Below are 13,354 nucleotides of genomic sequence, written 5' to 3'. Positions count from 1 at the left end.
CACTCTTAGTCAAAGCTTAAAATACAGGATACCTAAGAGCATACTCTGACTCAGTGCTTTCTTCTTTACCTTATTCTAGAAGCAGGATGGCAAGGGGCTTTACGGTCACATAAGTTCAAGTTAGAATTCTGGCTCGATTCTTGCTAGTGGTGTAGCCTTGAGCAAGTTACTTTGTCCATCAGTTTCTGAATCTGTAAAATAGGCATAATAACTGTCCCTAATTCCCAAGGACATCGTGAGACCTGGATGGGCTGATGTCTATAAATGGTTTGTCATTGTACCCAAGGCATATTTGGTATTCAGCAAATATCAACTCTGAATCATCATTCTGTGGCCCTGCTTAAGAAAACATACATATAGGGGCACCTGGGTGGCTCAGTCATTAAGCGTCTGCCTTCGGCTCAGGTCATGTTCCCGGGGTCCTGGGATCGAGCCCCGCATTGGGCTCCTTGCTCGGTGGGAAGCCTGCTTCTCCCTCTCCCACTCCCCCTGCTTGTGCCCTCTCTCTCTCGATGTCTCTCTCTCTCTCTCTCTCTGTCAAATAAATAAATAAATCTTAAAAAAAAAGAAAACATACAAATAAAAATGATCCGTGGTTCTGGTCCCTGCTTTAAGACTGCCCCATGGTTTTGAATAAGCTGCTAGTACCTACAATAATGGCAGTTGAACTAGATGACTTCCATTGTCCCTTTTAGTGTCGACAGTCTGCAGTTGGCTCATTTCTTGGCATGATATTGTGAGCTCCCGGTCATGACAGTCACCCTGGATGTCCCGCAGGGTCTGGGAGCGACCCACTCACTTCCTCTGCAGTATCAGGATAATGCTCTGCTTCCAGAAAGAGTTTCCAAAGGCGGCAAAAATGATGTCCCAGAAGGCCTGGTAATGATTTGTTACCCAGAGTTTTAAATGGAATATGTAACTGCTGAGGAGGCAAAGTCTTCTATTAACCCCATAGGGGTTCTCTTAACTGTGTAGAACTAAAGAGATTGTCACTCAAAAGAGATCTTAATTCTAGGGTTTATTCAGTTATGCTTTTTTCCCCCTAGCAAAGACGCTGAAAATTGGAAAAAAAAAAGGGGGGGGGAAGATCAAGCATTTTGCCATTACTGTTTGAAATTTCTTTGAACTTCTTAACCCTGTGGTATTCTCAGAAGCATTTGAGTGCTTGTTACAGAACTACCCTGAATTTTTATAACACCTTGGGTATAAGCAACTCAGAGTACTTTGCCACATTATGAACTCTCCTCCTATCTCTGAGGTATTTCTCTGCAATGAAGCCAAGTACTGTGTCAGCCACGAGTCACATTAGTCACTTTACTCTGTTAGCCACAGAAGATCACGTCCCATGGGCCTTTATCTCTCTATTGCCCACACTCCTTGATTTATTTGGATTTCCATGAGATCTGAGGCAAAGGGTCTTGCACATTAGGAATCTAGGAATCTCTTTGATGGCATTTCTGTGTACCTCTTCTGTCTGCCACGGTCAAGAAGAGTTGCCTCTTATTTGGCTTTTCCCAGACCAAACAGACAAAAGTGGGGCAAGGTTTCCATGCCCTCCAGGGAAATACACTATTCCACTTTCAGAACTCAGCCCACGAAGACCCCTTTCAATACAGTGTTATCCAGACAGGTTCACACAGGGAAATAAAGTTACAGTGATTGTGCTAGAGCATCTCTCAGAGCATACTAGTTTCAAACCTGTTTATTCCCAGACCGTGTCTTATGGATACACCATATGAGACTGAATTCGGTTTTTGTTTTTTGTTTTTTGTTAAAGCTGCTTCCAGCCGATAAGCAAGGTGTCGCGATGGAATGCTTCTAGCAGCCTCAAGACTCAGTCTGGCTTCTTCTGTCCAATTAACTTCCTCTGTTGCCATGCCACATGCTCGCACTTCATACCCTAACCAGACTGAACTTTTGATTTCTAGAATGAGTTATGTTCTGTAAACAACACATCTCATGGATAACACGTACATTTTAGGTTTCAACTTCAGTGTCACTCCAGAAGCTTTCTCTCCTCTGATCCTGGTTGACTGTCTCTGCTCTGTGCTCTACGGTACCCTGTCCTTTCCCTAAACTTAGCATTTATCATATTGTTGTCATTTTGCTGTCTCTTCCATCAGACTGGCAAGCACTTTGAAAGTAAGGGTGTTGTGCAATGTGCCACAGTTGTTTGTTGAATAAATGAATTGATAGGTTGGGTAGTGTACTTTTAAATATTTATTCTGCCATTTAATATGTAACCTCCTCAAATATCACAGCTTCTGGTACATTATCACCCAAATGTCTTTAAGTCAGTCTTATTATTTATTCTTATTTTCATTTTTATTAAAGATTTATTTATTTGAAAGAGAGAGAGCAGGGGAAGGGCAGAGGGAGAGAGTGTCTTAAGCAGACTCTGTGCTGAGCATGGGGCCCACCGCGGGGTGCACTGCGGGGCTCCATCTCAGGACCCTGAGACTACAACTCTGAGATCACGACCTGAGTGGAAACCAAGGGTCAGATGCTTAATGCACTGAGCCACCCACGTGCCCCTGAATCTTTTTAAACCACACCTCTAGAATCCTGGTTTTGGGGGGCTTTTATACCCTAATTGTCTTACAATGAATGTGTAGTGCAAACATTTAGATCTTTTTATTCCCTTCTACTTCAGAACTGAACTATGTCCCTGGGTTAAACTGCTATGATACTAAATGGTTGCACATACAGTTCAGACTCCTAACTAATTTGTCAAGGGAAACCATGGAAACTGGCTGCTAAATGGTCATGAGTAAACTTATATTTCTGTATAGAAACAATGGATATGAACATGAATAAATTCTTCATTTGACCATTGTACATACTCTCTGATGAATGTAGAGATTCTTGTATCCCTTTGAAGATGAGGATTTATTTGTTACTGGTTTTGTTGCCTTGAAGTTGAGTCTTCCTGGCTTTCTAGAATGAAGATGCATAGAACTTGTTTCCATGTCTAGAGGAATATCTGTTCATTCAATTGCCGCTTGATGTATCTATGCTTGTGCATATTGGGGGCAGTTGTGATATTTGTTGGACAAAATGTAAACAGAGGTAGATAACAATAGAGACTTCAAATCATATGCTTATCATCGATCCAAACCATCCCATCCAAGAGAGTAAAGAAGAATATTTGCATCCCCATGTCACTACCTGCTCAGCTGGGCCATGAGGCCTGACTCTTTATGCCTCTTTGTACTCATTTCTACCTACTGAAATTCTGTCTTTTCAAGTTATACTTAAATGTATCCTCATCTGCAACTTCCCCTCCCCACCACCACCATGGGAAGGGATCTCAGTTTCACAAAGGAGCTCAGGGATCACCTAACTCAGTGGTTCTCAGCCTTGGCAAAATGTTAGAATCACTCAAGGAAGTTTATAGAAAATGCCAAAGTCTGGGTCCCAAATGAGATCCATTAAATCAAAATATCTTGGTGTGAGGTACAGCCTGGGCATCAGGATGTTTCAGAGTATGCCAGCTGATCGGACCGTGCCGCCAGAGCTGATGGCAGTTGCTCAGAAGTTCAATGTGGCTAGAGCACAGAGGGTGAGGGTTAAGGGTGGTGGCAAGGAAGGGAGACTGGAAGTGTTGGCAAGGCTCAGCTGATAATCCATGCCAAGGAGTTTGGCCTCTGTCCTAGAGGCCCTGGGAGCCAAGAAGGGGTTTTAACTAGGAAGCAATATGACCAGTTTGCTGTTTAAGGAATCAAGTTCTTTCATTTCTGTGGGTTTTCTTTTAATCATCTGTAAAATGCAGTGAGTGGAGTAAATGACTTTTTTTTTTTTTTAAGATTTTTATTTATTTATTTGACAGAGAGAGCACAAGAGCACAATCAGGGGGAGCAGCAAAGGGAGAGGGAGAAGGAGGCTCCCTGTGGAGCAGGGAGCCCGATGGGGGGCTTGATCCCAGGTCCCTGGGATCATGACCCGAGTTGAAGGCAGATGCTTAACCGACTGAGCCACCCAGGCACCCTAGAGTAAATGACTTCTAAAGACCTTTGTCATCTAGCAGAAGGTTATTGGCAGAATCATCATTCCTAACCTATAAGTGCCCAGGCCAATGCCTCCCCTAAGCACAGGCTCTGTCTGCATCTTCCCCTAAATACGGGCTTATGCAGAACATAGTAATTCTTTTAGAAGGCAGGTTCTTCTAAAGGATTTTTAGAGGGGATGACTGCTAACAGTCAGCTTCTATATGACCAAGGAACTAACCCTGATGGAATGGAGGGCCTGCTAATTAGCAGACAGAAACCTTGCAGGCCAAAGCTTGCATAAAGGTCTTTCCTTGCTCTGGAAACAGGCTGGAAGCTGTGGGAAAATAGGTCCAGACCCTTCCCTGCCCCGATAAATATGGGTCAAGAGTCCAACCTGGATATTTGTTGAATTGACACTGCTTGTTAAAATTATACTTGAAATCACTGTGAGCAGACAGACCTTTATTTTCTAACTCTCTACTTTTTGGTGATATCATGGGTAAGTGAGGCTGTCAGAGAGGTGACCTCCAGATGTGGCATTATGTATGTGCACACGTGCACGAATACGGTCGGCGATTCGTTATTGTGATTTTTGGAAGGGCTAGGGAAATAGCGTAAATTGAACCTGGCTAAGTTGTTTTCAGTGGCATTTCAGGTCGCCTTTCTCCATAGTAATAATGCCCATCATTTGCATTGGGCTGGGGAAACTGTCTGCTTGGTAGGTACTGGTGGTGCGTGGACGTGGCTGCTTGGCACGGGCAGGCTTGCTTGTGATGCCGAGGGAGGCGTGCGTGTGGGGTCCAGTTCAGAAGATGCTGGAGTCTCATCTCCCCACCCTCCAGCCAATGCCAGCTTCTTTTTCCTCTTTCTGATTCATAGAACAACAGCACATCTGTTTGAAATTATATTTACTTTACACTGTCACCTGGAAGAAAAGGCTTCTGCTAATGAAACTGGTGAATTAATATGGAGTGCTCGGGCTCAGTGTGATGGATACTCTCAACAAACACCTGCACCATTAAAGGCAATTTTCTGAGACCAAATGCTGTTTTAGGGAAGACAGAAGCTACTGTAATTGAAGTCTTGGGGAAATGTGACCCTTTATGCCTTCTCTTGCACAGAAATCATCACATGTTGTTGTGTTGAGGTAAGCATAAAATTTCAATTACTTTTTGGGATCTGAAAATGAGAATGCCCTAGTTTGCCCCCATTTACTTCTCTGCCTATATCAGCTGTTTATCCCTTCCCTTCCTGGGCAAGAAAGAATTAAGGATTAAAAAAAAAAGAAATTACCAAACACAAGAAATCTTAATCCATGTAATTACTCTAATTGGCTAATGGGAGTCTTTCCTCAATAGCCGACAGTTCTTTGCAGTTTACAGACACGTGTGTACATTTCGAAAGGAGTCTGTAAGGGGGTTCGCTTTTCTGTCTCTCGCTACAGGGACGAGCAGGAACCACGCATCGCACACATCCTTGGTGAACAGATGCAGCCCTTGAATTTTCCTCCAAACAACTTATTTTTCTGAAGTTTCCACTCCACTTGTTTGTTGAGATGATGCCTAATGAAGTATTCATTGACGGCAGCATCACTAATAAAACATAAATCAAATCGGGCGCTACACACCCTTCATATGCTGGAAGGAGGCAGCGTTGTGAGCTGGTGCTGTTTTCCTGTCATTAGCTTTTAATTTCAACAGCTACCTACTTGGGCCGCCCCTCTCTTTTCTCAGCTCAGGTATTTGTGCTGTTAGTGTGATTGTCAGTTCTGTTCTGCTTGAAAGGTTTCAGGGTATGTTGCTATGGTTACAGGTGCCAGAACTGGAAAAAAATGAAGGGGGTATCAAGGGTTTGACGTAGCTGTGATGAAGGCTTAGTGCTGAAATGTTAGCTATTACTTTGGCAGATTTTATGTTATTTGACAATGAATCCGTTTTAATAGAATATTTAAATGCCTTCTTGAATATATGGTACATTGAAATGGAAATACGGATAACTGGATTTAAAGTAAATGAATATTTTAAAACAGTTTTGCGTGCATACCCTCTGGGACATTTGGGAACCAAACGAACAGTGTTAGTGTAATATGTACTCTCACCTGAGTGAGTACTGTGGGCAATTTGATTAGCTCTCTGCGCCTCCATAGAATGCCAGCGGCCCCTTGTTTCTCTGCGTTTGTTGTCTCCTCGTCCTCAGCAGCAGTGTGGAATTCTGTATGTTTGACAACATGGAGAAGAGTGGGGCCACGGGACCGGTTCTGAGATTCCCTCAGTCCTCTGCTTGCTTGTCACTGGAAGTATTAGGAGACAGGCCCGGGGGATTGGCTGTCTCCCCCTTTGCAATGGGAGACGCCAGGAAGGCTGGTTATAAGACGCCACCCTCAGCCTTGCGGTGATGCTCTCTCTGGGCCCACCTTGCCGCTCAAGATGATCTGCCTTTCTTAAAGCAGTTGAGGAAGCTGATGCTCCTGTTGCCAGTCTTTCTCTCTGCCCCCATCCTTTGTGTCTTCAGGGCCCGCTTCTCTTCTCTTCTCTTCGCTTGGCTTCCGTGGTCGCCAAGGCAGCCTCACCAAGTACCCGCAGCGTTCACTCCAAGCTCCCTCTTGCCCACTGCGTTTAGTATCCTCCTCCTCTCACTCAGGGACTTGAGGCAACGAGGACGCTTATTTCTTTTGTTTAAGATAAATTTGATTTGGACAAACCTTGGAGTGATCTTTCTCTCACCACTGTCCGCAGGAGAAAAACCCCTCCGTTTCCCTCCTCGGTGTCCACATCATGCTTGGAACATGCACAGGACACTGGAGCCCAACTGCTGGGTTCAAATCTGAGCTCTACCATTTATCAGCTCTGTGACCCTGGGATCTTGTTAATTAACGGTTATAGGCCTCAGTTGCCTCATCTATGAACTGGGATGAATAATTGAAACTATTCCATAGAGTTTTCATGTGTGTGTATATATATACATGTACATATATATATGTATGATACATATATATATGGAGAGAGAGAAAACATTAGGTAGGTACATATTAAGCACTACGTAAATGTTTGCTTTTATTCAACAAACATTTGTTGTCTACTGTGTGCCCAGCTCTATGCTTGGCCCTGGGCATAGAACAGGGAACCAAACAGATGTGATCCTTGCTCTCATTGAGCTTCTATCTGGTGGAGAAGGCAAGGCGAGCAGGAAGGAAGGAATTACAATCAGGGGTGATGAGAGCTAACAATTCTTGCAACCCACAGTTTTCGGAACTGTCTAAACATGTCATCTCAAGAAAAACACCTATATAGCCATGACAAGGAATTCTCTGCTCTCTGAAGTGTTTTGGGTCTACCCAGACAGATCCGTGAATGAGGAAAGGTAGTTGGCCTCTCAAGAAGAACTCCCACAGAGGGTTCAGACTGGAGGGGCCGTGTGACTGACAGCAATAAAAGTTTCACTTAAGCCAGAGTCTGGCCGGGACTTTCTCGCTTTTACAAACAACACAAAGGATCTAATTCTCTCTAATAAGCAGAGCTACCACCAGCAGTCTGTACAATAACTTTCAGAAACCTGACCTTGTGACCCAGAGGCCATCCTGAAACCACCGCACCCGCCTCCCCCCTTTCCCCCCATCACTCAATAAACGTCCAGCCTGATCTATTGTGCCACGGAAGAGAAGGCCCATGGAATAATTAACAATCCCCTCTCTGTTCTGCAATACTTACTCCAAACGTTGACCATTCAGAGGCTCTGGAAAGACTAAGCAAAGATGATGTTCTTACCAGGTGATTAGATGACAAAGAGCCCGCTCCCAGCCTTCCGGAGCACCATTGAATTCAGACCATGCCTCAGCATTCCTGGAAGCAGGGTAATTAAGAGCTGGCCCTTGTTAAAGGACCAACTTCTTCCCACCCTAGAGACCGGTCTGCTTATAACGGGACTGCTAAGAAGGGATTGCGACTTTGACTTGTTTTGAGTCTATTGAAAGATTTGAAACTGTGGGTTGTGCTAATGCCCCTAGTTGCAGGGAATGGTTCAGCAGCCAATGTACCACTATGGTAACTCGTTAGTTGCGGGGGGGGGGGGTGCGTGGGGGGCGGGGGGAGAACCAGCCCTATTATATAGGCTGGTGGAGCTCTTTGCTTTTAACCTGCCCTTGTAGGAATTTCCAAGCAGTAACTTTTTAAAAAAATTTATTTCATTCCTAGCAGTGACTTTGCTTGGTGGAAAGCAGGAGGAGCTGAGGTTTAGTGCTCTAAAGGGGAAGGCTTGGGCTTTGTTTGGTCCCCAGTGCCAGGACTGAGGAAACAGCGCATGCGCCGTGGCCAGGGGATGATGGAGACAGTGGGCTGGGTTGGCTTGGAGAATTGCCTGGAGCAGGGGAATGGACCTTAACAGAAGAAGGGAACCACCGGCCAGGACCCCCAGGACAACATCCATTTTCAGAGCCATAGTCAGGTGTGAGGCCACAGAGGAGCGTTGAAGCCGGGGGCCAGAAGCTGAGGATATGAGGACAAGGAGGCAGTAAAAGCAATCATTAAGAGCGTGGCCTCCTGAGACAGGCTACCTTGGGGTGGGGGGTGGTGTAAATCCTGGCTTTGCCACTTCCTTGCTGTGTGACCTCGGGCAGTTACTTCCCTGTTCTGTTTCTGTTTCCCTGTTTCTGACATTTCCATAAAATGGAGGGAGAATAATGCCCCCCACAATTGCCATTCATTTCCCCGTTTGGTCTTAGATTTACTTCTCATCCTTCCCCTACCTCATAGGGTCCTTGGGAGTCCCAGTAAAGCTTCTGCCTCTGGAGCACTTGGAACAGCGTGGGCACACAGGCAATGCTCAGGACACGATGCGATGGGAAAAGTAAAGGTCTGAAAAAGAAATGTCAGACGGTTGGACTATGGGAGCAAATACGAGGAAGAGATTAAAGATGGATACACGGTGACATTGAAACCCACTACCCTGGCACCAGCTCCAAATAGCACCTTGGACAGATAACCCCACAGCCGGCTTGAGTACCTTTCTGCCGCTAGCACGCGGAGAAGGATCTGGGGGAGAGGAAGAGATAGCTGATACCTAGCTACCTAGCTTCTATCAGTGACAATGTTTGCCTTCTACTTCGAGGGTCCCACCCTCACCCTGTCCCTGGAAGAGCCCAGAGGTGGCGCAGGCAGCCATCCAAGAACACTTTTTAACTGCAGCCGGGGAATGGGCTGTGAACAAGTCGTGCGATGCAGTATCGAGCAGAGCACATTCATTTCTAAATCTGATAGAACCAGATTTAAATTCTCGCACTGCCGCTTTCTGGCCACACAACCATGGACAAGCCACAGATGCTCTCTGCGCCTCAATTTCCTCATCTTTAAAATGAGTGATGATAATCCTTGTTGGGTTATTGTGTAGAAAAACTGGCACATCGCCTGGCTTAGAACCGCTGCTTAATAAGTGCTAGCTTCTATCCCTCCTGCTCCTGGAGAAACTGCAGATATAATCATAACCCCATGCTACTCGGTTTATTTAACTTAGACTAAAATATCACTCATTTGCCTCAGTCAGCTCTCATTTTATTTCCTGTTGGCCACTTGTTCTTCCTTGCTGGTTTACCTCCTTGCTCAGGGCTGTGTTACTTAGCCTCTTTATTTGGCACTTGGGCAAAGGGCTGTCCTTTTTTGTCCATGTACTGGCTGAATGCAATCTAACTCATCATGTACAGAGAAAAAGTGGGCTTGGGCTCCTTGCAGGCCAGTGTTGCCGTCCAAAGCAGCCCAGTGGGACGTGGCAGCAAGAATCCCAGGCGGTGTTCAACCTCCGAGTAAGAAGAGAGGCGGCAAAGTGGTACAGGGCAGTCTAGTTTAGCTGGAGCATGATTCCAGGCTGTGGCTGGAGAACCTGGAGCAGTGTCCATCTTCTAGGGAGGAGGGCTAACAGGACCAGGGTCAAGGGTGAGGGCTCCAGCCAAAGGAGCTGCAGATCAGGATAGACCTCACTGCCCAGCAGGATAGTAGCATAAATTAATAACAGATGATTACATAGATTTGTGGATTGGGAACACATGGCAGTGAATGGGACTTGGGCCGGACAGTATCTGAGCTTGGGGTAACAAAACTCATAAGGCCCCACCAAGTGGTGGGGCTATGTCTTCTGGGGGCCTTCCAGGCCCAGGGGTTGTATGGATGATACCTATAGTTGCAAGGGCTGGGGAAAAACGTTCGCTCCTGCCAGCCCTTCCATCCTGAACAATCATAGTTTCTGCCCCTCCCATATCCTGGGCTCTTATAAATTACCTTGTTTTACAGACCTTGCTGGTGGGCCAGCCCTATGTAGACAGGTTTTATGCTCCATGATTCCACCCCCTCTCCCCACCCAGACACTACAGCTTATTAAAGAGCAGGTGGAAACCTGGTCAGCTATTAGCCTATAAGGTAGCCTGGCACAGACAGCTCTTTTCCCAAAAGAACGAGCTAGACCAGCCAGATTCTTGCAATGGAAAAGATAAGGAGAGCTAGATTGTAATGGATTCTAGGGTATGAAAGATCCAGATAGAAGGGGTTGTGAGGGCCCAGGAAGAAGCTGAAGTCATCAGGAAACAGGAACTAGGAGTAGGCTGTAGCTCGGTTCTAGAGAAAAAGAGAGGAAAGCAGAAGGAAGCCGGAGGGAAGTGACAGAAGTGAGAACAATCAGGTTATACATGAGTCATGCTAATAACATAGCACTAGAGAAAAAGCCTAAGAATTCCAGCCATCAAGGTTCCCACAGCTGTCCTGGATCCACTTCTGGCGATCATAAGGCCCGGTCACATGATGGTACCTGGATGGACAGTTAAGGGACAGCTAGCCGGTGCAACAGTCCGCGTTGCTCACTACTTCCTAGTACGGGTGCTCCCAGGGAAGTGCTTCATCACATGTGGTCATTTGGGGACTCTAGCTCCTTCCTTCTTGTAACTCTGCACTCTTGCTTCTTGGAGCCCTCTCCCTTCAGCTGGTGGATGGTGAAAGCGACCTGAGGAAAGCACCCCTCTTTTTCAGCTGCTTGGTCCTGTAATTGACACACGTCAGTTTCTCCACCTTCCCTTTGTACAAACTAGTTTCATGGCTCTACCCAGGTTCTAGGAGGCTATGAATTTGAGTCTGTGGCTGGGCAGCCTCATCCTAACAATAGTTCTGCACTTTGGAAGGGGAGCATCAGTCTTTGTCAGCTGACCTGCCCTAATACAGTTCTTGAATCCCCTTGAACCATCTCTCTTACTGTGCCTTATCTATAATACCCTCCTTTCCCTATCCATGCCCCTTACTTACTCTTGAGTAAGTCACTCTTCTTCACAACCAATGAGCTTAGTTAAAACAGGAGGCTTTGGGGGGGAGAGTGTCTTTCCCTCTGAAAGTGGAAGTCTCCATATTGTTAGCGCCTGCAGAGGAAGGTTCTTGGCCCGAGACTGTATCCTGTTGTCTAGGTCCCTTGTCATCAGCCCTGAACAGGACAGATGATAACTCTCTCACTTCCTGGGCTTTGTTGTCACCTTGGGTCTTGTTTCTGTGTGTTCCCTTTTGTCTGCAAGTTAGAAACTCACCAACCCCAGAGAGATCTTTCACGAAACCTGGGTTCTTTCATGGTTCCTACTGCATGGGGAGAGGTTCTCTCAAGGCCAGGGAGTTGCATTGTTGTACGTTCCTCCTTATGCCATCAAGCTAGGTTTGGCATTCTCTGGAATGTGCTAACTTGCTTGGGAAAAGCCTAGGGAAATAGATTCTTAGGCTCGATGCCCTATTTGGGTCACTTTTTAAGAAAATATTTATTTATTTATTTATTTATTTATTTGAGAGAGAGAGAACACATGTGAGCGGGGGGTGGGGTGGGGTGGGGTGGGGTGGGGGGAAGAGCAAAGGGAGAGGAAAGAGAAAGTCTTAAGCAGACTCTACGCTGAGCGTGAACCCAAAACAGGGCTTGATCTCACAACCCTGAGATCATGACCTAAGCCAAAACCAAGAGTTGGATGCTTAACTCACTGCACCATCCAGGTGCCCCTATTTGGGTCACTTTTAATTTCATGATGATATTGGGGATCAGTCTGCCATTTGCATCCTACATTTATGAACCAGGCCTACCTGGGTGGGAGGGGGAAAGAGAGAAGCAGAGGAAGGGCCATGAGGTTGAGGTTCCCCACCATGAGGAGGGGCAAAGTTGGATTGGAGATTCTGGAGCATGATGATTTTTAACAATGTTTTTTTGGATAGAATTAAACATTTTTCCTATCATATTATTTAAACAATATCAGTTTAACACTATCAGATTCATTGAAATATTAACAGAAAAGCTAGTATAAACTACAAATAAAAGGTGACAAACGTAAGTAGTTTTATCATGTAGTTCTATCAGGAAATAGAAGAACTATGCCTTCTCCAGTATGTATATTTCCAGTCTTAATGGTTTGAAAAAAGGTTAGAAAATTTTTTTTTAAATCTCCTGTTGTCTTTCAGATGAAAACCTTGTTTTTATACCCCAAAGCTAAAACAGAATTTCTGCCAAAAAACTCCCTCCCTAGGCTCATACTAGAGCTGTCCCATTTCAGTTACATATTTAGATTTTCTCTGTCAAACGTGGACTGAACATGTGGACATGCACTAGGCAATGCACTAAGTATAGACACCACTGATTGGAGTTTTTGAGCTCCCCTCTTGAGGGTAATTGGGCGGGCTTACTCAAGATTCCAAGTGGGACAAGCTTAGCATTTTTTCTTAAGGGGGCTTGTGTTAGGGCAGGGCTCTACTTGATGCTTCTGGGAGCTGAGAGAATCATAAAGGGAGTCTGAGCCAAAGTCCTTAGTGGCTAAAAAGGGTCATGCCAGAAAGACAAGTTAACAGATGCCAAGTCTCGAGGGGTAATATTAGGGCTGTAGGCCACTGACCAAGCTGAGCTGGGCTTCTTGAGAAAGCAAAAGCAGAATAATACCTGCTTGCAAAGGAAGTAAGGATGGGCCTGGATACGTCTTGGGATTCGTTTATTCATTCAATAATTTATTCACCAAATATTTATTGTGCATTGATTATATACCACAAATTGCATGTGACCTTACTGGTGGTTGTTGGTGTGGGTCAGCCTCATTTAAAGGTGCACATCCAAGCAAGAGAGTGTGCATTTAAATCCTGGCTCAGCAGCTTACTATCTGTGGGACCTGAACCAAGTTACATAACCTTTTTGTGTGTCAGCTTCCCATCTACAAAAAGAGATAACAGAAACCTGCCTCACAATGTTGCAATGAGAATTAAATGAGAATTCTTGTAAAGCGCTTAACACCTGGTACATGGTAAGTACACATAAATGTCTATTAAATAACCAAAATCGAGTTGGAGAGGATCCCTGTTTGCAAGTTGAGATGGGGTGGAGATTGG

The sequence above is a fragment of the Halichoerus grypus genome, chromosome X (genome assembly GCF_964656455.1).
Source record: "Halichoerus grypus chromosome X, mHalGry1.hap1.1, whole genome shotgun sequence".
NCBI lineage: Eukaryota > Metazoa > Chordata > Mammalia > Carnivora > Phocidae > Halichoerus > Halichoerus grypus.
This window is presented reverse-complemented; position numbering follows the sequence as displayed.